Below are 25,921 nucleotides of genomic sequence, written 5' to 3' on the forward strand. Positions count from 1 at the left end.
TTACAGAGCCCTGGGCAGAGTCTCCACAGTAAATTAGGATAACAGCAAGGCAAACCCTCAGAAGAGCAGGAACTATGGAAAGTTCTTAAGAGAGTGTATAAAAGGAGGTGAACCAGTGGAGACTGAGGAGGAGTCAGAGGGAGAACTGGGGGGGGGGGGAGGGACAAGAAAGCCATTTTTCAGGGCTCCCCCCCCCCCCCAGCAGAACAGCATTTCTGACAGATTTTCCTTATTTGTCTCTGAAGGGGATTTCGGATCATTCAAGATGGACTCAAGCGGTTGCCAAGGCAACAGTTTTACAGTCGTCACTGCCATGGAAACCCTTTCTGTGGCATAATATAAATATTTTCCTTTAAGAATGAGACGGGGAGGTGAGTGGGTGACAAGTTATTTTCTAATGCTCACGGGCTGCGGCCAGAGCCTTCGGTGGATGGGAGGAAGGAGAGGACCAAATTAGCTCAGATTCTATATAATTCACAGAACAGCCTGGTGTTATTTGTTTGTTTTTAGATATAAGAGCCAAAGAGATGGAGGTGGGGGGAGCAAAAAATGTCGACAAAAATAGTCCATAGTCCTGAAGTGGAGAGAGGTAAGAATTTCCCCTTCTTTCTTCTTTTTCTCAGGGACAGTCTATAAGGCTAGATCCTCAACAGAAGTGGTGAAGACAATTTAAAGTTTCCAAAGCCTCCTCTTCCACCTCAAACCTTCTCCAATGTAGGATGAAGCCTTAGGGGATGATACAGGAGGACCAGAGACTTCTAGAGAACAGTGGCTCAGGAAGTGACCCAAGAGAAGGGACATTCTTTGCCCTCCTGTGCTATTTCGGAAGTTAGAGCCACAGAAATGCTGCTTACATTTGCTACCTTGGGCATGTCCCCACACTCACAGGATATTGTGGCCACACGGTCACCACACTCCGGTTTCTCCGAAGAGTCACCTTGGTGGAGAAACGGGACCACATGCTCTCCAAGGTACCTTCCAATGCAAAATTCTAGGAGTCCCTGGTCCTGCCCTTGAGGATTTATGATTGTCGGGGTCATTAGTGCTGTATTCAAAGATGCTCTGATTTTATTATTCTGATTGCCCGTCATTTTAATTGAGTGGCAGAATGAGCCCTGAGAACAGCAGCTGTGGGCCGGCTGGAGCCACCCGTGCTGGTCCCTCTATCTTCCCTTCCTCCTAGAACACGAATGTCAAGGCCTCTGCCTGGCTCTCCTCCAGGTGGTTTCTGTTGTGGGAGATTTACTGGCTTTAGTGGTCAGAGAGCTTATAGTGAACAGGCTCACAGGGCACCATCAGGCTGCAGTGATGCTGGGGCTGAAAGCAGGAAGCACCATGACTCCTTAAAGCTTGCCGGCTGCAAGAGGAGAAGGATAGTAGTGGTTCTCTAGTCGGGAAGCATTTGGGGAGGGGCCTGGCCCTGCAGCTGACCTTGCAGCTGCCCTGCAAGATCAAAGGGCAAAGAGGAAGGATGGCTTTGCATGGACACTCGCGCTGCAACAAGATGAAGAAATTAGCCTAAGAATGTTCAGAACTGCCATTCTCCTTATCTCCAGCTTCTGGGGGTTGTGCCTGGGAGTGTGCTCAGTTGTGTGGTGTTAGGATGGGGGTTTTCATCCCCTCAGCCCCGGGTTCCTATCTGCAGCAGGGGAGTAGCACAACTGATGGAGAAGACGATAACCAAATCTATGAAATGATTTCAGGTTTAGAAATGGGCCATGGGGGGCGCCTGGGTGGCTCAGTCGGTTGAGTGTCCGACTTCAGCTCAGGTCATGATCTCACAGTTTGTGGGTTCGAGCCCCGCATCGAGCTCTGTGCTGACAGCTCAGAGCCTGGAGCCCACTTCGGATTCTGTGTCTCCCCCTCTCTCTGCCCCTCCCCTGCTCATGCTCTGTCTCTCTCTGTCTCAAAAATAAATAGAAACATTAAAAAAAAAATTAGAAATGGGCCATGGATATTTAGCAATGCTCAGAGTGCCGAGGAACCCTCATGGCAAGAACGAGGGAACGTTAGAATATATGTAAAAGAAAGACCACCTCTTTCATCGCATAGTAAAACAAAGCACCATGTCTGCTCCAGGACAGGGCTGACTTTGTTTTAAAGAAATCATCAGGTAGACTCATGGATGATGGATCCTTGGCAAGATTTTTTTTTTCCTTGCTGTGAAAACAGCTTTTATTGCTGTTTTGGGTTTATATAATGAACACATGGTCTTTGAAATAATTTGAACAGCAGACAAAAGGATAAGAAAAAATTAAAAATGACTTGAAATCCCACCACCCAGAGATGATCCCATTAACCATTTGTTGACAATTTTTGCATATACGTAAGTGTTGTGCACACACACACATATCATCTGACATAAGTGAGACTATTTCATGCATGCTGTTTTTATTTTGGAGAATTTTTTTTAATGCAGTCTTTTGCTCTCTGACCTCCCTTCTTCCCTTCTGCCTTCCTCTTCTCCTACATCAACTTCCTTCCCATTGCAGGTAACCCTTTATAACCAGCTTGTATACCAGGCCCTAGGCTAGCCACCAGGGAAGGGGGGAAAATATGAAAAAATATACTCTACAAAACTCCCTAAGTCTTCTGATAGAGATCTAACTCCAACTCCTTCTTTTATCAACTGAGTTCCTGGTAAATTGTTGTTTTTATTTATTTTCCTTTTGTTTGGATTTTAACTGGTTTTTGTTGGCCACTGAAAAAAAAGTCATCAAATATATGGTTATTATATCCCCATGGATTCTTCTATTTCTATCAGATAGATTCCAGTGGGAGGGAGGGAAGAGTATGCAGATTTTTTTTATTTTAAAAGATAGAGCAGGGGTTCCTGGGTGGTTCCATCGATTGAGTGGCTGACTCTTGATTTGGGCTCATGACATGATCTCACAGTTGGTGAGTTCTAGCCCCACGTCGGGCTCTGTGCTGACTGTGCAGAGCCTGCTTGGGATTCTTTTTCTCCCTCTCTCTCGGCCCCTCCTCAACTTGTGCCTTCTCTCTCTCTCTCTCTCTCTCTCTCTCTCTCTCTCTGTCTTCCCCTGTGCACATGTGCTTGCTCTCTCTCCCTCAAAAGAAATATATATTTTTTAAAAAGATAGAGCAAAGTTGATCTCCAAAAGGGTTACTATCCCATTCCTACTGACAATGAAAGATAGCATTTGTAGGGGGAGCCTCACCCCTAACCTTCTCATAAGTAGTAGCTGTTTTCCTTCTCTTCTACTTTCTACCATTCTGGCGGGGCTAAGGCGATATCTCATAATTTTTAAATATTGCATTTCTCTGATTTTTAGGGGTGCTGGGCATATGTTCACATGTCTACTGGCCACTTTGTGTTTCTGTAAATTGCTGTCTCACAGATTTTGCTGCTGCTTCTCTGTACTTTTCAAAACGTTTTTTAATTTGAAATAACTTGAAACTCAGAAGAGCTTAGGATACCACTGGGGATGTCAGCCTTGATCACTTGGCTTAGGTGGGGTCTGCCAAGTTTCTCCCCAACAAGGTTACTATTTTCCCCCAAGTTAAGGGTTTCTTTTGACCTCATCTGAGCCACAGTGCTCAGCTCTCAAGTCAAAGCTAAGTATGGTAACTGACACAGGAGAAGTCCCTGCCAGTTGTAGACAAAGACCAGTCATGGACAGGTAATGATGTTGTAAAGTCTGCTGGCTTCCCTACTCGCTTCTATAGTGAGAATAATTGAAGACGCCTTTTGAGTGCTTCCTACGTGCCATGAAGAGCCTCTGGTGTCTTTTTGTTCATTGATTTCAAGTAAGTCTGTCCCAATCCTTAGCAGTGTTCTTTTTATCCATAATTAATTTTATAAATCAAAGTAACATGTGTTCGTAACTTCAAAGTCAGATGACATTAAAAGGTCCATATTGGAAACACCAGTCTCTTTGCCATTCTTTGTAACCCTCCCATCCTCCAGTCCTGATCCCTGGAGGCAACTACCCACAACTGTCAGCTAGCTCTTCTAGAATTTGTCTCCAGTTCTCCCTTAATTCTTTATTTAACTTTAGCCACTTCCTATACTTCCTACTTTGGTAGGTAAGGATTTAGCTCTTCTATATGAACACTCCTTCCCGTTTCCTTTACTATCTCCCAAACATATTTACACTGCAATGTTTTGGTACATTTACACTCCATATTTCATTATTTTGGCTAAGCAAATATTTTTCACCGTTGCTCCAGGTAGCAAGTTAGATTATGTTTCCATTCTTGTATGGCCCTTGGTTTTTTCTTAGCTTTTATAATTAATTTGTTTTGCATTTGTCTGTTTTACTACAATCTACTTTCCCCGTCAAATGTTCTGTCATCCTGAATTATCCAAGTCAGTCAAAGTTCTTCTAAAGTTCTTATGGTCTTATTTCATGATGTGGTATCATTTCTTATGTGTCTTGTATTGCCTGTTTCCTCCAATTTCCTTTTGTTTTCTGAAGGTTTTGTCTCTCCCATGTTAGAAACATTCCTTATGTGTCCTATCTTGGGCTATCTATTCCTTTAAAAAAATTTTTTTAAAATGTTTATTCATTTTTGACAGAGAGTGCAAGCAGGGGAGGGGCAGAGAGAGAGGGAAACACAGAATCTGAAACAGGCTAAGGACTCTGAGCTGTCTGTCAGCACAGAACCTGAAATGGGGCTCAAACTCACAAACCTTGAGATCATGACCTGAGTTGAAGTCGGTCACCCAATGCACTGAGCCACTCAGGTGCCCCTATCTATTCCTTTTAAGAGCAAAGCACTGTAAAGCCACTAGGAAGTTCCATGGTATGTGGATAGAGCCTGTCAACTGGTTGACTTTTCCTTGGGATTTTCAAACACTGAGCCAGATTTTTCACTGGGATAGTTGCAAATTTCAGTTTTGTGGCCATGTGGAATGGGGAAGGGATATGGGGTCCCAACACACTGTATGCAGACTTTCAAACAACAGCTCTTGTTTTCAAACCAGAGCCTAATCCCTCTTGTGAAGCAGGGCGTCCAAATCCTGAGCAGTCTGTAGGTTCTATCTAATGTCAGAATTTTCTATGACAGACTCTTAAGTTATAATTTGGTTTTTTTTTTTTTTCTGCTAAGTCAGAGGATGCTTTCAGTCCACCAAAACTTCATTTAGATGTCATGTCTACTGCTTCTTCTGTACATCCTTATATCCATTTTTATTCCTTTACTATCATTTTGGTGACATTTGGGTAGGGCAAAGAAATGAACACCTGTGGCCAATCAGCTTTTTAAAACTGAAATTCATCGCATGAGTTCTAAAAACATTGAGCCTCAAAAAAGAAAACAATCGGGTTTTGATTCCTTTCTCCCAGAAAGCTCCTTGCCACTTGCACAAACCTGTCTGTTTACTTCTCAAGGAGATAATTTCCCTAGACCAAAAGCTATGAGTGAGAAGACTTTAGCAACTCAAAGACATATACTGTTATACTGACAAATGGAGGGGATTGGGTGGGTGAGATGGGGAGAAAACAAGATGTTGGAAGGCACTGGATGTAAGGGAGCCAAGGAAGCAGTGAGAGATTACATAGACTAGAGGAGATGAGAGGAACAAAGAGGTCAGTACCAAAATCTCTCCTACTTTCTATTCTTACGATCACTGTCCTAATGTACTCTTATATTGTCTTATACCTGGACTGTCACAATAGTCTCCCAACAGGTGAGTCTCCCTGCACTCTTGGCTCCCATAAATCCATTCTCCATATGATAGTGTCGCTCCCTTATTTAAAATCCTTTATTGGCTTCCATTGTCCTCAGGATGAGGTCCAGGTCACTCCCATGACAAACAAGGCCTTCTGTTAACCTGGCCCCTGTTTGCCTTTCCAGGCTTATCTTTCTCTACTTTTTGCCATGAACTCCTTAGAGCTTTTTCTTACCCGATTCTGCTCATGTTTTCTCTTCATCTTAGGATGCTCCTTGACTGGTTAATGCCTGTTCATTCTCTAAGATGCTCAGACATTGCTCACTTCCTTCGGGACATCTATTCCTGGGTTGCGTGCTCCCCATTGGACACTCATAACAACCATTGCCTACATGTCCACGCTTGTGCGCGTGTGCGTGTGTGTGTGCATGCGTGTGTGCATGTATTAAAATGGTCATTTGTTTACTATGTGCTTCCAAGCCTGTGGGGTTCTCGAGGGGAAAAACTGGATGTTGGTCTTTGAGTTTCCTCTCTCACTTAACAAAGTGCCTTGTGCATAATAAGCACAGTATTGAATGAATGAATGAGTGAATCAATGAATGCATTCTGGAAAGAGTCATCTAAGTGGGGTGCCTAAAAAAAAAAACCTTTCAATCGGGGCTTGTCTATAGGTGGAGTTCAGCCCTAAGTTGTAAAGTCAAACATGAAGAAACTTGCTGAATAAAATATTTCCATATCTTATTCCAAAATAAATTTCTGATGGGTCAAAGACTTAAAAAGAGAGAAAGAGCCATAAAAATACTAGAAGAAACCATGTGAGAATTTTGTATATTGGAATGGAGAATATTCTTCTAACCAGGAAATAATATCTAGAAAACTTAATTCTGATGGTTCATCTATATACTTTTTTTAAATTGCTTGAGAAAAAAAAATGCCATAAAGAGAACAGACTAACTGGGGAAACCATTTGCAGCATGCATAACAAAGGGCTAATTTCCTTATAATAAAGTTACTACAATGATAAAACTTATAATCCAATAGAAAAATAGGCAAAGATCATGAACACATAGTTTGCATAAAAGAAAATATAAAGGACATTTGAAAGCTGCTCAACTTCACTTAAATAAGAAAAATATAGGGGCACCTGGGTGGCTCAGTGGGTTAAGCATCCAACTCCTTTTTAATTTTTAATTTTTTTAATGTTTGTTTTTGAGAGAGAGACTGAGCATGAGTGGGGGAGGGGCAGAAAAAAGAGAGAGAGAGGTATACAGAATCCAAAGCAGGCTCCAGGCTCCAAGCTGTCAGCACGGAGCCTGATGTGGGGCTCAAACCCATGAACCATGAGATCATGACCTGAGCTGAGGTCAGAAGCTTAACTGACTGAGCCACCCAGGCGCCCCAAGCATCCAACTCTTGATTGTGGCCCAGGTCATGATCTCACAATTCCTGAGATCAAGCCCCATGTTGGGCTGACAGCATGGAACCTGCTTGGGATTCTCTCTCCCCCTTCTCTCTCTGTCCCTCCCTGACTTGCACCTGGGTGGCTCAGTTGGTTAAGCATCTGACTTTGACTCCGTCATGATCTCACAGTTTGTGAGTTCGAGCCCCACATCAGGCTCACTGCTGTCAGACTGTCAGCGAAGACCCCTTTCAGGTCCTCTGTCCGTCCCCCTCTGCCACTCCCCCTCTGCCACTCCCCTGCTTGCCCTATCTCAGAAATAAACATTAAGAAAAATATGGATGCAATATTTGGTGATTCCATCTTCAGTTAGGTTGGCAAAGATCAAATTGGTTTGGCAAAGACGTGGAGAAACAAGCATTTTTACACATCGTTGGAAGGGATGTAAATTTATATAACTTTTTAAGAGGACACTTTACCAATATCTATTAAAATTGAAAATGTACATAATTTTGATCTGGCCTTTGCACCAGTAGGTGCATCTTAGGTCTAGGAGTATGAAATTAGGTGCACCAGGATACCTATCACATTAATTAACAAATATTGAGTGCATGGGATGTACAAAACACTGCGTTAGGTGCTAGAGATATAACAAGGAGCAAAAAAGATAAGGCTCCTGTTCTCGGGAAACTTGTAGTCTATTGGGGCACAGAGACATTGGTTAAACAGTTGGATTATCTAGATGAGTGCTATGAGGGTCGACAAGAATGGACCTAAAAGGAAACTGACAGGAGTCCGGGAAGGCTTCCTGTATAATTTGCCACCGTGAGCTACATTCAGAGGGTTCAAGTTTGGTGGGAGACAAAGCAAACAACCACAGCACAAACTTTCAATTGTGGTTCGACATAACATAAGGGGCTTAAGTAACACACATTCTTATCCCCACCCTTTTCTACCTTTTGTAGCTTGTCAAAAATTAATGCAATTTAAAGAAGGAAGGAGGGGAGGAAGGAAGGGCACTTAACTTCTTTGAGCTGCAATGTCATCATCTGTGAAATAGGAATAATAACACCCTGGAGGGTTAGTGTGAAGGTTGAATAAAATAATGAGTGGGTCTCTACCAAGGAGGAGCAGTGCAGAAAGACTAGACCTGTTTATCCAAATCATTTGAGGCAGGATAATTAATTAAGAACTAAGAACTCATCCTGTCCTTAGATAAAACCACATTTAAGCCATCCCACGCAGGGGACAAGTTTTCTTTCTTCTAAGGTCTCAAGAAGAAAACATACAGACAGCATTTTTGATAAACCAAATCCAGGGTTTAAAAGTAAACAAATTCTCTCTGTGTTAGAATAATAGGATCTTAGACCTAAAAGCCTAGGAAATAATAGAACACAGGGAGCAAATCCAAGGACTTGCCTGACGTATACTCTTGGTGAATGGGGGCATTCTTTCTCCATTAGTTAGCCTAAATCCTTCTGCCCGACATTTTTTCTTTTGTTAATCCTGTCTAGTCACCATTCCTGTAATCGTCCGTATGCCTAGGCATCCGAGGAGGCTGAGGGCTGGAATAAGATTAATATCATACACGCAGCCTGCCCTCAAGGCTCTAAGATTGCAGGTGCAAGATGCAGACATGGGGACAATTAGAACTAAAGAGCTTTCTTATGTGGCATGGGAAAAATCTTTGAACGTCTTTCTTTGTGGAATAGACACTGTTTTTATATGTTTGATATACTACCTAGCTTTAAGTTAATTTTTAAAATCTGGCTTAATTTATCGTTGACATAATCTGCCTGACCCTTATAGACATTTACGTTTGGGCTCACAGCTAACAGCTTCTTACTGACAAGGCACAGGAAGATCTGCAATTTCCCTCTTCCTATCTGTGAGGAAGGGAGGGAGCAGGTATGACTAATAACCACCATTTCACAAAGCTCTGCTGAAGCCAGAGAGAAAGCGGGGGCGTTCCCAGCTCGGCGCACTGGGAATAGCCCAGGGTTTGAACCCGTCCTCCTTGGCTTGAGTCCTGGCTCCACTACTTACTCTGGGATTTTAAGCAATTCTCTGAGCCTCAGTGTGCTCTTATGCAAATTGTGGATGGTACCGCCAATTTTGTTGGGCTGATGTGCAGACCAGACTTACATATTAAAAGTGGAGCGGGGGAGGCATTTGGTGGGGAAGTGCACTGTCCCACAGCTCCTTGCTGGACTGGCAGCGGTGGTCAGCCCCGGGCCAAATCATCTTCTTTGCAGTATTTTGAAAGCTGTGGGGAAAGCTGCTTGTACCTTTGAGTGCTTGCGATGGTTTGGATTGCAAAGAGAGATTTTAAAACATCCTTAAAGTGTTTTTGGGAAAATCAGATTTAATTCATGCTAAAAGAATTAGTAGGAGACTCGCTCCTTCCCTGGCTCATTTTTCTCCTATTTAATGTTCTGGCACAGGGGCCCTGAGTGGGTTGCAGCCTCGGGGATTCTCTGTGCAATAGTTGCTGGTGTTTTTGCAGGGGCAAGGGGAACAATGCTGGGCTGTAGGCATCAGGTTTCAGGGCCGCAAAGTCCTTTCTATGTAGTTCTCAAACTTGAGTGCATATTAAGATTGTCTGGGGGCATGTGTTCAAGTTGCAGATTCCCAGGCCATACCCAGACCTACTGAGTTAGAAATTCCAGGGCTGGGGGCGGGGAGGGCGGGGGGGGGGGGGGGGGGTGGCACGAGGAATCTACATTTCAACACCCTCCCTGCTGAGTGCATCTGAAGCAAGCCCCCCCCCCCACCCCAGCAGTTGGAAAAACACTCCCCTCCCTCCCCTAGTCCCACCTGCTCCTTGCACCTTCTATAGAAGGCTTTTGACCTGCAGTCACACAGTCTCGGCTGGAACCGATTCTGGAGCCCGGGCCAGCACTGCGCTGCTGGAGAACTTGCCCCATACCCACACTTGCCCACTACTTCCCCATTTGTTCTTCACAGAGCTGCTCTTCCTTTTCTCATCTGAGGAGGCTTCAAATACTCAAAGCCAAGGTCCTCTCTGTAACTCCCCCCCTCCCCCCCCAGGCCTCAGCAGCCTGTGGTTACAGACTCCCAGGAGTGACTGTAATCCAGTTGTGCTGGTTCTTGTCCCTTTATGGGGCATGTCCCCCACCAGCTCACAAATTGCCCTCCATTCCCACAAGCTCCTGCAAGTCTCTTTCCCTTCTTCCTGCCTGGCCCCACCAGTGCAAAGCGGGAAGCCCCTTGAGGTCAGGATACCCCGGAACTAGTACTGCTGGCCTCTGCGGTGAGGAGCCAGCACCGGTGCCCTACACCCGCAGTCCCAAGGGTCACGGCAGCTGGGTCTTCCCAGAGAGCTTGGGGGTCCAGCACCTGGCTGATTTCCCTTCAGAACGTGGGGGCCCTTTGCCACGCAGTCACCTGAGCCCCGCACAGCCCAGTGGGGCTCTCCACATCTCCAGGTCTGTGAGAAGAATGGCTCCTGCAGCTTCTGCCTGCAACTCCCTTTGCAAGGGGCTGGGTCGGGTGCCTGTCTCTGGGGGCTGAGCTAGGGTCCAGGTACTGATCCATTTCATTCTCCCCTGCCCCTCCCTTCTGAGGTGCAAGCTTCTCTGTGCATTCGATACAGGAAAACCCAAGCAAATTGACGTTTGGGGAGCATTTTACCGCTCAGTTATGCATGTGCAGACGTGCTGAAGTCCAGCCTCGGATCCGCATCATTTACCTGACCCTCTCCCACAAGCAGGGTGTGTGACCTGTGTGGTCACACAGGTCGCACCTCACAAGGGGCTCTGTGTTTGGTTTAATGTCCTGCCGTCACTGACTCGAATTCTTAATCATTTTATCTTGGAACTCATGCTCCGTAAGTGAAGTCTGATGGGACAGTAGAGCAGAGTATGTGAGCGGAGGAGACACCCAGAGGGGGCATGGTCCCAAGTCGGCTGCCACAGGAGGCAGTGGGCAGCACGCGTGCGGAGCAGTCGGCTGGGCAGCCTGGGGCAGAAGCTGGGCCAAGACCAGTGGTGATGACAGTACCAGCAGTGGCAGAAGCAGCAGCCACCAGGCTCAGGGAGGGAGGTGGGGCTGTGCAGGAGAGCAGCAGGGAGACAGCTCGTGGGAGGCTGGCTTGCCTGTCTGTCCCCAGGACCCATCCTGGCAACATCTGCACACACACATTCACTCTCTGGCCTGAACCCCAAGATAGGGGCTGCCAAAGCTAACCCAGTAAACTCTGTCAATAAGTTATTACAAGAAAAAGCATACACATTGCAAGAAAGTGTATCATGTAGCTCATAGCCCGCCCCCCCCCTTACCAGAATTCTTCAAAGAGCCCGACTCTCTGGTTTTGAACTGCTACAACGTTGCAAAGCAAATATGCACGGCCTTAGAGGAGAAATTAAATTTAAAGATTATGCATTGGATGGAAAAGAACACTATTTTCACATGAGGCCATAGATGAACCGATTTTCAATAAAGCAGACAGTTGTAAAATTAATTTTCCTTGTAATGGAAGAGACAGAGATAGCATGCATAAACAGATGCTCTGAGTTATATAAAATCATGAGGCCACTTTCAGTTTCTTGTATGACTTTCACAAGTTACAGGAAATGTCAGAGGAAACCTTAATACAGGGGCATCTGGCGGGCTCAGTCGGAAGAACGTGCAACTCTTGATCTTAGGGTCATGAATTCGAGCCCCACATTGGGTGTCGAGAGTCCATAGATAAATAAAACTTAAAAATAAAATAAAATAAAATGCCGTTGTATAAAATGCCTTCAAAGTTAGATTCAGACAACATGAAACTGATTTGTAGCAAAAAGTAAAATTCTTTAGAGAAATTGTTTCATGTGAATCATCAGCTCTAGGTGTACTAAAATATACTTTTCAAAATAATTCATCAGAAAGCTATCCCAATGTTGACACAGCCTATAAAATACTTTTAATAGCTCAGTAGCAGCTGCATCATCAGGAAGATTATTCTCAAAATTAAAAAGATTAGTTGTCAGCTCCTACTCTCACATTTGCCAAGAGTAACTCATGTTGCCTTTAATTACACCGAATGGGAGTGAAATCGCTGCAAGTTTAAATGAATCTGCAGAGAAATCTTATGCTCGGTCAATACGTCACATTAATAAAGTTATCTATTGTATTATATTAAATGGTGACATCAAAATGTTAGGCAAATTACGAATCTCGGTTATCACCCCCATGTTTTATGTCTTTGTAAATAAAAACAATTTTATTTTATTTTTATTTATTTATTTTGATGAGGAAAAAGACATTTTTTTTTTAATTTTTTTCAACGTTTTTTATTTATTTTTGGGACAGAGAGAGACAGAGCATGAACGGGGGAGGGGCAGAGAGAGAGGGAGACACAGAATCAGAAACAGGCTCCAGGCTCCGAGCCATCAGCCCAGAGCCTGACGCGGGGCTCGAACTCACAGACCGCGAGATCGTGACCTGGCTGAAGTCGGACGCTTAACCGACTGCGCCACCCAGGCGCCCCGAGGAACAAGACATTTAATAGTTTTAAAGTATCTCCCTCCAAAATATTGTTACAAAGAACAATGAGTAACTTTACAGTGGGAGACACCACTTTAATCAAGTAACCAAAGCGATTATCATCAGTAATGGGACAAATCAAAATCTTATGCCACATGAGAGGATGGATCGAGAAGAACACAGCACAACTTCTGGGATATTCCTGCCAAAGATGTATAACCTGGATCTAATCAGGAGAAAATATCAGACAAGCTAAACTGAGGGTCATTCTGCAAAGTAACTAGCCTGGAATTTTCAAACGTGTTGAGGCTTGAAAGTTAAGGAAAGATTGAGCAGCTGTACCAGATTGAAGACTAAAGAAACAGGACAACTAAATGCAATGCATGATCCCGGACTGAATTCTTTCACTATAAAAGAGACATTATAGAGACAATTTGCAAAATGTGGATGGTTCTGTGCATTAGGTGATAGTAATGTTTCCCTGGGAAACTTCCTGATTTTTTCTGGTTGTGTTGTGGTTCTGCACAGGTGTGTTTGTAGGAAATACAGAGTATTCTGGGATAATGGACGATTGTGCTGGCCAATGTGCTCTCAAACCGTTCAGAAAAAGTTGTTTCTGCAACTCTCTGACTGTTTCAAAACTTGATAAAATTTTTTTTTTAATTTTTTAGTAAAAACAATTTTAAAAGGAAAAGCTTCACATTGTAGTATCTTTAACGACCCTTTTCTTTTCCTGCTCCAGGAACAAAGGGTGCTACCTTTTCCTTTTGCGCTGGGCGCCGAGAATTACACAGTTCACCCTGTCCACAGCTCTTCCCTGCAGGGTGCATGGCCGGATTCTCGGGTTTTCTCTGAAGCGCCTGGTGTGGAACCCTGCTCCCACTTTCCCGCTTGCTAGCCCTCTTTTGTGGAAGTCCTTCCTAAAGAACCGCTTACAGGCCCCCTGTGATGCTCCTGCCAGGGTGGAGAAGCATACTCCTAACTCGCAGCCAGTGACCAGCACGCTTCTGATGACACAGCGGGAAGTCCAGGCGCCCCCCAGCTTGCTGTCGAGCCGTGCCTTGCCCATTCTGTGTCATGCGACTGTGGTTTTGGACCCTAGTGAAGGCCTTTCCGTTTCTGATTAAATTCCAACTTTACCTAGTTTGTTGCGGTGAATTTAGACCCCAAATCTGCTCTCTGATGCTTTAGCTTTTCCTGACAGTTCTGCGGTATCTCAGATTTGATGGGCACGCCTCCTGTTTTTATCTTGGCCACTGATAAAAATGGACTGGAGCATGCTACCTAGTACCGGAGAGCACAGTATCTGCAATGACTTAACTAGGCTCGGGCCCTCTGCCGCTCTGCTCCCTTCTCTCCCTCTCTCACCCGTTTCCATTAAGCGAATGGACACGGTGCCTCTCTGAAGGCCTCTCTTTCATCCTCTTCCCCCCCCCCCACCCCCCCACCGCCCCTTCTCCCCCACCGTTAGGCATTCCACTCAGGATGCCTGCACTGAGGAATAGCTCTGGGGGAAAATGGAGGTGGGCAGAGCTCTCTCTCTCTCCTCTTGCTTCCCTTGTTTTCAACCCTCCAAAGTCATAGGGCAGTGTGGAAGGCACCCCGGGTCTTGTCCAGGCTGGGATACGGTTTACCAAATTTGCGGCAGCAAGTCAAATGCTGAGGTCCTCAGGGTTTAATTTCCCTCCTGGGAGCGCTTCCTTCGGTCCAGTAATGTTGTGCAGAAGACATGGCTTTGGGAAGACCATCTTATCTCTCTTATTGGATCCCTGACAAGTTGGTTATGTATCTCACTCAGGTAACAAGAGTTACGGGAAGATAAGAGCTTGGGCTCTAGATAGGGAGTCAGGAGAGAGTAAGATTTAATTTCCTGTTCCTTTGCACATTATGATACCCCCTCTTCCAGGGAGAAACCGTTGCAGGTGAGCCCTTGCTTCCCGCCTGACCTCTGGCTTTGCCTTCAGACATGCAATCTTCTTACCTCAGAGTTAGAGTTGACCTTTCCCACACCTATAGGTCTGGGGTTCCTTGGCTAACATTGATGACCCCTCCAGTCTTCAATTTACCTCTAACTCTAGTTTCTGAACCTATGCCTGGCTGAAGTCTCAGATCGCATGAACCCCCAAGTTCACCGACCTCAGCACCACAGCTGTGCTTTATAATTTGGCTTCCATGAATCCCCCGATTCTTAGCTGCTTGTCTGGTTCCTGGACCATGACCCTCCTCCAGGTGTAAGCCTTGTCCCCGCTGCAACATACGCCTGTCCCCATTATCCTGGTCCATCTTGAACAGCCTCTGTCATCTTCGACACTGATGTGACATAACAGTGGCTGTTCCTTCCTCTTAACTTTACTTATAAGCCACACGAGCTCCTCGTCTGTACTTGTCGCAGTCGTGGATTACTGGGACCGTCTCTTCGAGGATAGATCCTGCTAAGAATTCCAGGAAAGGTGCTCCCCTGAGTCAACTGGACATTACCCTTGCATGAGGGTATGAGCAACAGATTCTCCTTTCTTCTCTAGCCAAACCAAATCATTTCACTTTTACATTGTGTGTGTTGTGACCAGATGGGCTTTTTGTAAATCAGACTATATTGTAAGTGATCCAGAGCGACTCTATCAAAAGGAGTCCCGAGAAAAATCTTAGAAAATTTAAAGCTTCCCTTCAGTAATTTAGCTGCTTTACCAAAGCTGAATTTTCATGCATGGGTGTCCTTTAAGTGGCATGTGGGTTCTCTGCCACATGACTGCTCCGCCGGCTGCTCTTTGAGAATCTTTGCAGTGTGTTCATGATAAATGTGTCTCACCCAAGCTGTATGCTTCAGCTACTTCATTTACATATTTAAGGAAAGCCACTGTTTTGGATGCTATGTTTAAAAGTTGAAGGTCCTTGGGGCATCTGGGTGGTTCAGTCGGTTAAGCATCTGACTCTTGATTTTGGCTCAGGTCATGATCTCACAGTTCATGAGACTGAGCCCTGCATCGGGCTCTGCACTGACAGCATGGAGACTGCTTGAGATTCTCTCTCTCTTCCTCTCTCTTTGCCTCTACCCCATTCACGCGGGCTCTCTCTCTCTCTCTCTCTCTCTCAAAATAAATAAATAAACTTAAAAAAAAAAAAAGAAACGTTGAAGGTCCTTCTGGAAATATAGCTTTAAAAATGTTTAAATTAACTATAATTTCAGATGGAGATTTTGCTGTTGTTGTTGAGCACCAGGAAAACAGACGTTATGAGTTACAGGTGAAATCTGACCAGAGAAAATGCAGTGGCTGCTCTGCTTTCCGTAATGTCCCCCTTGGGGTTGGTTCTACGGACTCTTTGAGGAACAATCCTGAGTCTTGAGTAGGCATGGGGGCCGCCTATTGGACGGGTCACCTCTTTGCTCAGGTCCATGCTCTGTGGTCTGTAACTGCGGGCAGGTTGAACACCGGGAGTGGGGACCTGGCTCTTGTCAAGCTGTGTGCTCTCAGTCCTGAGCTCTTCTGGGGCCTCAGACTTAGAAGGGCCCTGGAGGGAGCCCTCTGGCGAAGCTTAGAAACCGACAGGGACTTACAGACTGTGCCTCTGGCCGAAAAGTCTCATTTTCCCAGCAACTTTGTATTCTACTCAAATAACACCACCTCTCAGAGGCTGGCCCTTTTCCTTCCTTCTCCTTCAACTCAGAGGTTCCTCAGAGTCCAAAGATAAACATTCAGGGCAAGCAGGCATGGAGGTGAGGGGAGCTAGGAGGCCCCCGCTTTTGCACAGAAACTTCGTGCAGGCGTATTTATTTTGAAGAGTCCCAGGAAGGAGCAGAAGGAGGGCTGAACAGCTGGCTCCTCTTCCGTATCCTCCCGGTTCTGCATTTTCCTCCTGTCTGAGGGACCATCAGAGTCACAGGGGTTGGGCTCCCAATATAAACACTGAGAGCTTCCATATCTATAAGAGTTTTCAAGAAAGCACATCTGAGTCCTCCCAGATATATCCTTTTCCAAATGGGATGGCAGACTTCTTCTCTACCTCTGCCCTCAACATGTGGACGTGTGCATGCACACACACACACACACACACACACACACACACACACACACACCTCTTTTTTTTCCTTCCAGTGCAGGACCATGACCACTTGAAGGAGAAGACTGGTCTACACTTGTATCAAGAGGCCTCAGTGGTACTATTCTCCTTCCAAGGGGCCTAAGCGGGAAGTGTGAGGTTCTGGAGAAATCCAAGCCAGGAGCTGCTTCCCAATGGGGCAGGATATATCCAGGTTTTATACTTACTAGCTGTGTGATCTTGAACAAATTATTAATGTAAAATGGGAAAAATAATGACAATAGCTGCGTGTATTGGCCTCTTACTATGTGTTAATACCCTGGCTAAACAGCTTTCCCCCATTATCTCATTTAATCTTCACAACAGTCTGGTGAAGAAGACACTGTTTTGATCTTTTGCTTTTTAATGGTGGAAAAGTCAGGAAATAAAAATGTATTATCAGGGACAAAAATATATCAATTAATGTTTCCACATATGATCTCACTGCACATAAGAGAAAAGAATAAGTTATTTTCATGGTCAGCAGTGTAGGCCCTCATTCATCCATCCATTCATCCATCCATCCATTCATCTACCAACCCACACACCTAGGACCCCACAAGCCCCTTGTTACTGTTCTGCAATGTTCACCCTACCAATTAATGCTACTAAACTCTAGTGTCTTAGGTTAATGAACAAGATTGAGTGATCCAAATATAAACTTGATATTTGCCCAATGGCCAGGGCTGGACTGGCTGGCTCCCTCAGAAATTTCACCTAGTGGCTCAGGGCAGCAGCAATTTGCCACAGGTAGGGAAAGTCATCCCTCCTGCCCTCACACCCAGAAGAGCCTCTTAAGTCCTGGCCTCTGTATGTACAATGAGTGGATTTAAAAATTCTTCTTGTCTTCTCTTCATCTTTCCCTAAATCCCTGGTGGGAATAGAATTGTGGTAGGTTTTAGATAACAGCCTCACAGCCTTAATTTTATTTACCTCACAAGCTTGACTCTGGAGACGCCAGCTGTATGGTTATGGAAAATAGCATAGAAATTATGAACTTTTCAGCCAAGGGTTCTACTACCCTCATAACAGGGCCACAGGGCTGAATGTAACAACACTGTCCTCAGGACTTTGGGGAGAAAAACTCGTACAAGCCTCACACAAGAGACTCCAAGAGAAAACTGAGCTTGAAACCAAATCTCCCAGGGAACTTTTCTCCACTGGCTTTGCATCCCTCTCCATGCTCCCAAACCAGTCATGGGCAGTGAGTCAGCTCAGGAGCAAACACCTCCTATGGTGGCTGTGGGCGACATGCCTGTTCTGCTATTGATCAGACTTTCTGTTCTCTGCTCTGGGGATGGCAGGTCTGGAGCAGGAGAAACAACTGGAGACAAAAAAAAAAAAAAAAAAGATTAAAATAAAATAAACTAAATGCAAGTAAAGGAGAGAGGGTAAAAATAGAAATAAGTGAAGCTCTTGTTTCCCGGGCAGGTCGAAGCACGTAGGTACAAAGATTAATGAGCCTATTATGATCAGAGGCTAGAGAGACTTGAGCTTGAGATGCTCTGATAAGGATTGGGCAGGGAAGGGTTAATCACCAAGTCAGGGAAAGTGGGCCAGGTGCTAGGGGGAGTTGGGGGCATAGGGAGAGCAGCCAGGCTGGTGGGCCCAGGGATCCAGAGAATCTGGAGGACCTGGTAGAGAGGTGACAGGTGTCCCAGCAAGTGGGAAAAAGGGTAGAAGCCCCAACAGGTACTCTCAGAAGAGGGGGCAGGATAAGACAGTTGGGGGACACGCAAGAGACCAAGGCAGGTCCAAGACTAGGGAAACAAGGTAGATTCCTGGAGCAAGAGAAGGCACAGGAGATAATCAACAGTGAAGGCAGGGTCAGATTTATGAGAAGTCAGAGTGGGGTGTGGATGCCAGGCCATCACAACTGCCCCAGAGTTCCTCAACCCAACTTTCCAAATGGAGGTGCCTGGCTGGAGCCTAGGGCCAGGGCTGAGCTCGTGGTGGGGAGAGGGCAGGGGTTAGCCAACTGAGATGGGGGGCTTCAAGCCTGTCACCTTGAAGGCTCTGAAGACTTTGGGTGCAAAGTGCTATTGCTTGGAGTATGTTACACATTGAAAGCACCTCGGGAGCTTTCAAATATACTGACACCCAGGCAATCTCTCTCCGCAACCCTAACCCATCCCCACACCAATCAAATGAGAATCTATGGTCCTCCAGCGATTCCCGTGTTAGCCAAGTTGAAAACCACCAACGTACATGCAAGATGACTCTGTCAGTGTCTACGAAATGGGTACCGTACAACATAGCAACCACAACCAGAGTGTAGTATTAGGCACGTGAAATGAGATCAGTTTGAATTCACATCTGCTGTAAGCCTTAAACACACTGGATTTTGATGACAGCCTGAAAAAAAAAGTGTGACATATCGCATCAGTAATGAGATATTGTTGAAATGATAGTTTTGGACCTATTGGGTTACATAAAATGTATTATTAGAATTAATTTCACCTGCTTGTTCTCCCCTGCCCTAACATTGCTCCTAGAAAGTATGTCTGCCTACGAGGTTTGCATGCTACACACCTATTTCTTTTGAGCAGGGGTGCTCTGGGACTTCTCAGTTCCGATTCACCAACCACACGACTGAAATTGCTTTTCCAGTATGGCGGCTGCTGATGGTACTCGACTTTGGAAAAAAGGCCTCCCACACCGTTTGCAATTATGTATTTATTTGTGTGTTTACATGTTTAGTGTCTGATTTCCTCAGTGGGCCATCTGTTTTGTTTACCTAGTTCAGCACTTAGCTGGGTATCTGGGACATAGTAACAGTTGAATGAATATTTGTTAAGTTAATGAATGGGGAAGGAAGGAAGGAAGGAAGGAAAGGATGAAGGAACACACAGATGAATAAAGTAGGTCTCTTTTCTACTGCTGTGTTCCCTGGGACACACAGGCTCATCAGCAAGTCTCCAGCTTGGGCTGGTACTACAGAAGAGAGGGCTGTTTTGCATAGAAGGGAAGGGCTGTCGCAGAGGTGACGGGAAAGTGTTTTGGAGCCAGGCTTGGCCAATGCAACTCACCAGCCTCTTGGACTCTGATTTCTTCCATCTGTAAAATGGAGGTAAGATTATCTCCCAGGGTTATTGTGTTCTGAAGGGCTTAACAGTGACTGTAAAGCAGTCATTGGTTTAAGAAGGAAAAAAAGAGGATTAGTCCCTGGGACGCAATCTGTTCTCCCCAGGGGGTTGCAGGAGCTCCTGGCCTCCTGGGGGCAGACTGCTGGATACACCTAGTTCTTCAAAGCCCGACACCCACTGTGCCTTTGGGCAGTTTATGAGGATGGAAAAAACGAAAACTTCTGGTGGCTTTACCTTGTATAAAAAGGTGTTTGCTTTGGCTCATAGCCCAGCCTTGGCCACTGGCTACTCTCCTACTGCGGCTCCTTTCCAACATCATGAGTCTAGCACTCTCCTCAGGCAGTACTTTTGGAAGAGGCCTCAGATTCAGATCAGAATCTTTGGAGATGGGCAGAGAGTCTTTTGCCCCCATATCATGCTTGGCACAAAAAGCATTGCCCCCTCCCCTTGCTCACCCATGACCCGTGACCCATGACATGACGCATGGTAACAAAGAAGGGAGGCTAGGACACAGGAGGCTCAACCTGTTTGTCCACAGTGTTCTCCGTCTGGCCAGACAGCACACCAAGAACTGCCCTATTTATCAGGCTCACAATTGAAAAGGGAGTATGGGCTGGCTGTCAAAAAAGAGAAAGCCATTTATTCCCTTCTCTGGGGGCTATTTGTAATTAAAATTCAAGCTCAATTTATCCAGATAAGGAGAATGCTCTCGGCATGCACCTGTTTTAGTAATTTATGGTCTCTTCAAGATGGGTAGAAGCATGTATCTGTCTGCCAAGGCTGAAGCAGTGGTGATCAGTAAAAGGCCTCCATGAACCTTCATTCCCAGATTCGAAATACTCCACAACCATAGAGACATGCATTTGACAGGTCAGGTTTTAAAGTTGTAAAGCCTACAGAATTATTCATGCTGTCAATGCCCACATTGTCTGCAGTGAACACAGGGAATGAAATATCAAAATGGGATTCGAAATAATAAACGGTCAAGATTTGTGCCGAAACTAGATGCAAGAGGCCAGATCTATCACTTACGGCTCTTAGGTTGATGAGGTCAACGACACACAAATTCCCAAGACTTCACTTCATGAAATATTAACAAGCTTCTTCCTCAGCTGCTTCAGAACATTCCTGAGCCAGATAACATTGTGTTATATGGCAAGGCATTCACACGGGCGTCAAGGACACATTCACGGGCTCAAGAAACTCTACCACCTACCTGGAGGTCCTACAGACAGGACCATGATGTAAAGCCTCGTGACTAGTCAAGTTCAGTCAGCAAAAACCATTGCTTACATCTCTTTGGAAAGGACTCTAACAAATTCTCTTGTCTATGAACGCACTGTCTAGTGTCTGGACCTTTGTCTAAGATCCATAACTCCTGTTGGATGAAGACATGGAATGCAACTCTGAAGTATTGATCTTTATTTTTCTCACAGATACAGGTATCAACTCACTTTCCACTGGAGTCCAGAACCCTTTGGATTACCCACAAAAAGTTCTTGGCAGTGACCTGAAACCACATGGACAGCTGGCTAACCTACTCTAACCATGACGTGCTGACTAGCAATTCATCCTCATGTTCCAGACTTATCCAACAACCACCGCAGGCAATTCTAAGTGAATTCCTTCCTACAACTCTCAGTCAGCCTCCAGAAAAGCTCCACTGAGCTGGCACCTAGCCTCCTTGACTTCATTTCTCTCTTTCCTTCTTGATTCTAATTTGTCACCCATAAGCTCAGACCTACATTTGCTTCATACATTGAGGTTTGGCCTGGGCCACCTCTAAACTGGGCCCCAAATATGCAAAATTTTAAAGACACAATCACTGTATTGATTCTGTATCAGTCTGGATGGGTTTGATTATACCGTGATAACAAGCAACAGTCACAGCTTAGTGGCTGAAAACCACAAATTTTACTTCTTGCTCGCCCTCTATGTCCACGTGACTCTTCACATCACCCTCCCCACCCCCACCCCCATCTGTAGTAGTTGGGACCATTAGGTGTGGGGGCAAGCACTCCTACTCGTGTCAAGAGCATGAAAAAATCCGGGAGTCTTGAGTCAGGTTCCTTGAGAGACAGCTTGCAGCAGGTGTTGGTTTGCAGGAAGTTTGTACACAGGGTGATCGTTTCTGAGAACACCTGTAGGGGGGTGAGGAAGCAGGAGTGAGCACAAGGTGGGGTTGCAGTGTGGTGAAGTTGCAACAGAGGCCTCAGCCAATTCTATAGGGATGGTCCTCTGGAATTGACCCAGACTGAGGCAATGGAGCCCCGGCCTGCTCCCGAGACCATTCCCTTTAGGGGAGGGCAATTCCTAGAGGAGCTCAGATGTGAGCAGTCAACAGCCAACACTCATGGCAGCTGAGGGAATGGAAGCCTTGACCCTAAATGGAGGCTTCTGGGTGAGGCACCAGACTATCTGCCTTAGTGCACTGCTTGGACTTTGGTAGGAAGTTCTCTATCTGGGAACAGCTCTGCGAGAATTGTCTGGTCCCCTTTGCCGCTTTCCAGAGGAAGATTAGAGAAGGATGATCTATAACTCAAGTGGGTGCAGTTGGTTTCAAGGGCACAGTTACCCATTTTATATTCTTCTCACTGTTGACTTTGCTAGGATGACCCAAACCATCATCCCTGAGCTTCTGGTCAGTGTGCTGTTCTCTGGCCATGCCTGCTGCACTTGTCAAGTTATCATTAGATGAGGCAGGAGAGTACCAAGAAAAGCCCCAGGATATCATCTGGTGTCACAGTGTTACAGCAGCCCTAACTCCTCCTGATAGTCAAGGCCAATTACCCTGCACGTATGAGGACTCCTTTTCTCACCTCCTTCTTTTGGTACAAGAAGCTTACAGTAACTAGGCAGCAGCTGAGGCTTAAAGTTTAATGAGGCATTTACTATGTTTCCAGATACAAATGTTTCCTTCGGGGAATCAAGACCTGTAGACTTACAGAGTCGAATGTTGCAGCAGTGAGAAGCATTACATGCCCAGGCAAGACACTGGAAATGAAGGTATGCAAAGCCTTTTCTACTTTTACCCCTTGGTTCCTGGACTTATGTATTCTACTATTTGGGGATACCAAATTATATAATAGTCTTTGATTGGGGGTATTAACTACATCCTAGAGGATAGCACCCCATTTTCACAGAGTTTAGTGCTTCCTCCACGGTAGATGCTCTCTGCTGGGCATTAACCTGCAGTACAAAGATCATCACTCTGCATGTCCACTCCCATAGGCCCACCACCATGCTCTTCTCAGGCTCCAGTCCTGTAATCTTTCTCTTTTCAGGCCCCCTGGCCAACCGGCCTAGTCATTTTCCACAGCCCTGAGTTATATACCTACTCCTATTCCATACAAAGTAAACAACCATGTGTTCCGTCTAATGAGAAGATTCCTTTAACATTGTCATTCGGGACTGCCCCATGGCCACAACAGTCCATCTTTGGCTAGCATCTCCAAACCAAGCCAACACATCCAATCTCAGCCTCTTTCTGCCTCTACCGGCTTGGCCGATGGAAGGCATCCCCCATGTGGCAATACGTTTTATCTACGGGAGAGAACTTGGTACAGCAGTGGTGGATGACATGGGCATCTGGGCCATCTACCAATGCAGCTTACACTCCCCTCTGGCCCCGCTCGTGCCCAATCCCAGATGTACCACTTCCATTACATACAGATTACTGCCGAGTCTGCCAACCCAATGACTTGGTAGGTTGGATGCCAACCAGCTCATGATGGGAAGCTTTGGTCACATGGTCACTTGTCAGATGCTCCGTCTCTATCAGGATCAGTAGCATGCCAGAAGCTATGTTTCAAATGGTATATAGATGTTCTCTGCAGATGGCATGGCCTTGCTCCAGAACCCTCTGGGTCTACATTGCGATTCTCCTATTGGGGCATGCCATAAGCTCCACATGGTGTTTTATTTTCCCACCACAGGTAACTCTAATATCAATAGAGTCTGCTCAATCATTTGGTCTAAGCAATATGGTTTTGCATTGCATCCTAGTTTTGCTGTGACTCAAAGTTTTGCTGGGACAGCTTTCTGCGTTACCTGGTAAATGGGTCAGAGCCTTATCACTAAGTGGCTTTCAGATCCTGAAGAGGCCTACCAGGCATTGGGCTTCTTTCTTAGTGGTGAGAGGTGAGGGATACATTAATCTGTCCTTTATTTCCAAGAGATGTCCCCACATACCCCCAAACCAATAGATCCCTAAAGAGTTCACTGACTTGACAGGGATGTTATGTTCTTCTTGGACATTATATCAGGTGGTACCTGATATTGATGTGTCTTATTTCTGGTCCTATTAATTTGACCACTTGGTTAAGGTGTCTGTGAGGCTTCTCCTCTGTAGAATTTTATTCCCCCACCTCTGCCACCCCCTAGGAATCAGTAAGGATCTGATGAAGAGATACTTTGATACTATACAAATATTCTGTTTATCATCATACTTTCACCCACTTTAGCATCCATTGATGATTCTTGCCTGCGATAATTATTGCTACGTTATTTGCCAATTGGTGATTTTCTATCTTCATCCTCCCTTTTATACAATTATTGATTGGAAACCTTCTATAAAGAGAAGTCCCTTCTCCCCCATTTCTTTATTACTTAATCAGTTATTTTATCTGTATCACCATGAACCAATAGATACTAACCTTTTCTACAGGTTAAGTCCATCACTATCATTATCCACCTTATTGCTCCCGTTTTCCTAGATTCGGCCATTGGGACTTCTTTCAAGGTAAACACTTCCTTAAAATAAACACTTTTTATTGCAGTTGGTACAGTCCATTATCTCTTTCTGCTGCAATTCCTTCTCCCTCATACTCCCCCTTATCCCAGGCAGTGTTGTGGCCCATGGGCATTTTGGGTATGTGGGCCAGGGGGGACGTTGAGTTGGGGGCTTACTTAATTTAGTTATCTCCTCTGTTGGGATATAATTGTGTGGTTTCAAATCACTATCACTTCCATGTATAGTTGAGTTGTTATTGGGTGTCTGGTATAGGAATGTCTTCCAAGAATATTTCTACTGTCCAAAATGTGTAGGACCAGATGTTTCGTTTCAGTATGAATGTGGCCTACAGTGCCCAGCTTTGGAATTCTGTAGATAATGGCTGGCCTGCAATTACAAATCTGTTCAACCTTGCAACATGAACACAGCAACCTTTAAAAGGCTCTAAAAACTATTTTTGAAGACTCAGAAGAGAAACTTGAATACAAATAAGAAGGAAGGTGCCTACTTAAAAGTTCATAAAGCTGTCTGTGCCATTTTAATTCAATTTGCAAGGGCACTTTTGGAACATTTCATTAAAAGAAACAAGATAGTATAGATTCCCAGTTGGGGCACATAGGAAAGGTACATTCTTTTGTCATCTTTACATTCACAGAACTGAGAGAAATTTCAGGAAAAAAGTTAATAGAAAAAGAAAAGCAATAAAATAGATAGAAATTATTCTGATTCAAGGATAGAACTATCATTAATCATATCAAAAGCAGTAACTCAATAGGAGAGATAACGTCCAAACAGAATAATAATGAACAGACTTTTGTCTCGTTTAATAATCCAGTTAATGATGAAGAGTGAATCATATGAATACATTAGAGAAAGAGTTACACTTCTTGCTGATAAATTCACACCAGTGAAAATAGCCTACAACGCAAGATACCCATCTACAGTGAGGACGTGAATGACTAATAAGTAAATCAATGAGTGACTTTCGATTTAAAGAGTTTTTAAGATTAGTCACTGCTGAAGAAAACTTGATATGCTCTCGGGTCATGTCATCACATCGGAAAGAAATGCTGTTGGAGGTTTTCCCCAAATCGACAACCATCCTAAAGGTAACATGTGGCACTTCCGAGAATGAGTTGTAACGCTGAGAGAAACTTTCTGAAACAGCCAATAAGAAAAAAATTTTGATCGAACACATTAGAGGTAAGTCTGACTTGTCTTCCTCTGGCAGAACTGTCATCAAATTGTTGCCATGCGAAGAAGCAATCTAAAGAATATGTGGCCCAAAAAAAGGTAGGAAAAAATACTTTAGTCATGTGCCAGGCAATTACAAAACATTGTATCGTGTTTCTGGATTTTGTGATGTTTATGGTGTCGGTTAGCATTTGCAAGATTTGAAATTGGTTGTGATTTCTTTTCTCATTTTGCATAAATGGTAATTTTCAAATCTCAGTTCGTGTCATAATTTGGTATCCTTTTTCTTAAAGAAGGACCTCAAACTGCAC

General features: G+C 44.9%; 1 long non-coding RNA gene across 1 annotated transcript; it reads left to right on the forward strand.

Annotated features, from left to right (window-relative positions):
• The first annotated feature begins 444 nt into the window (after positions 1 to 444).
• Positions 445 to 25,709, forward strand: LOC122230703. Its single transcript, XR_006207749.1, has 3 exons — positions 445 to 589; positions 22,588 to 22,690; positions 25,648 to 25,709. It is a non-coding gene; the product is annotated as an uncharacterized LOC122230703 (long non-coding RNA).
• The last annotated feature ends 212 nt before the right edge of the window (positions 25,710 to 25,921 follow it).

Source organism: Panthera tigris, chromosome C2 (assembly GCF_018350195.1).
Source record: "Panthera tigris isolate Pti1 chromosome C2, P.tigris_Pti1_mat1.1, whole genome shotgun sequence".
NCBI classification, from domain to species: Eukaryota; Metazoa; Chordata; class Mammalia; order Carnivora; family Felidae; genus Panthera; species Panthera tigris.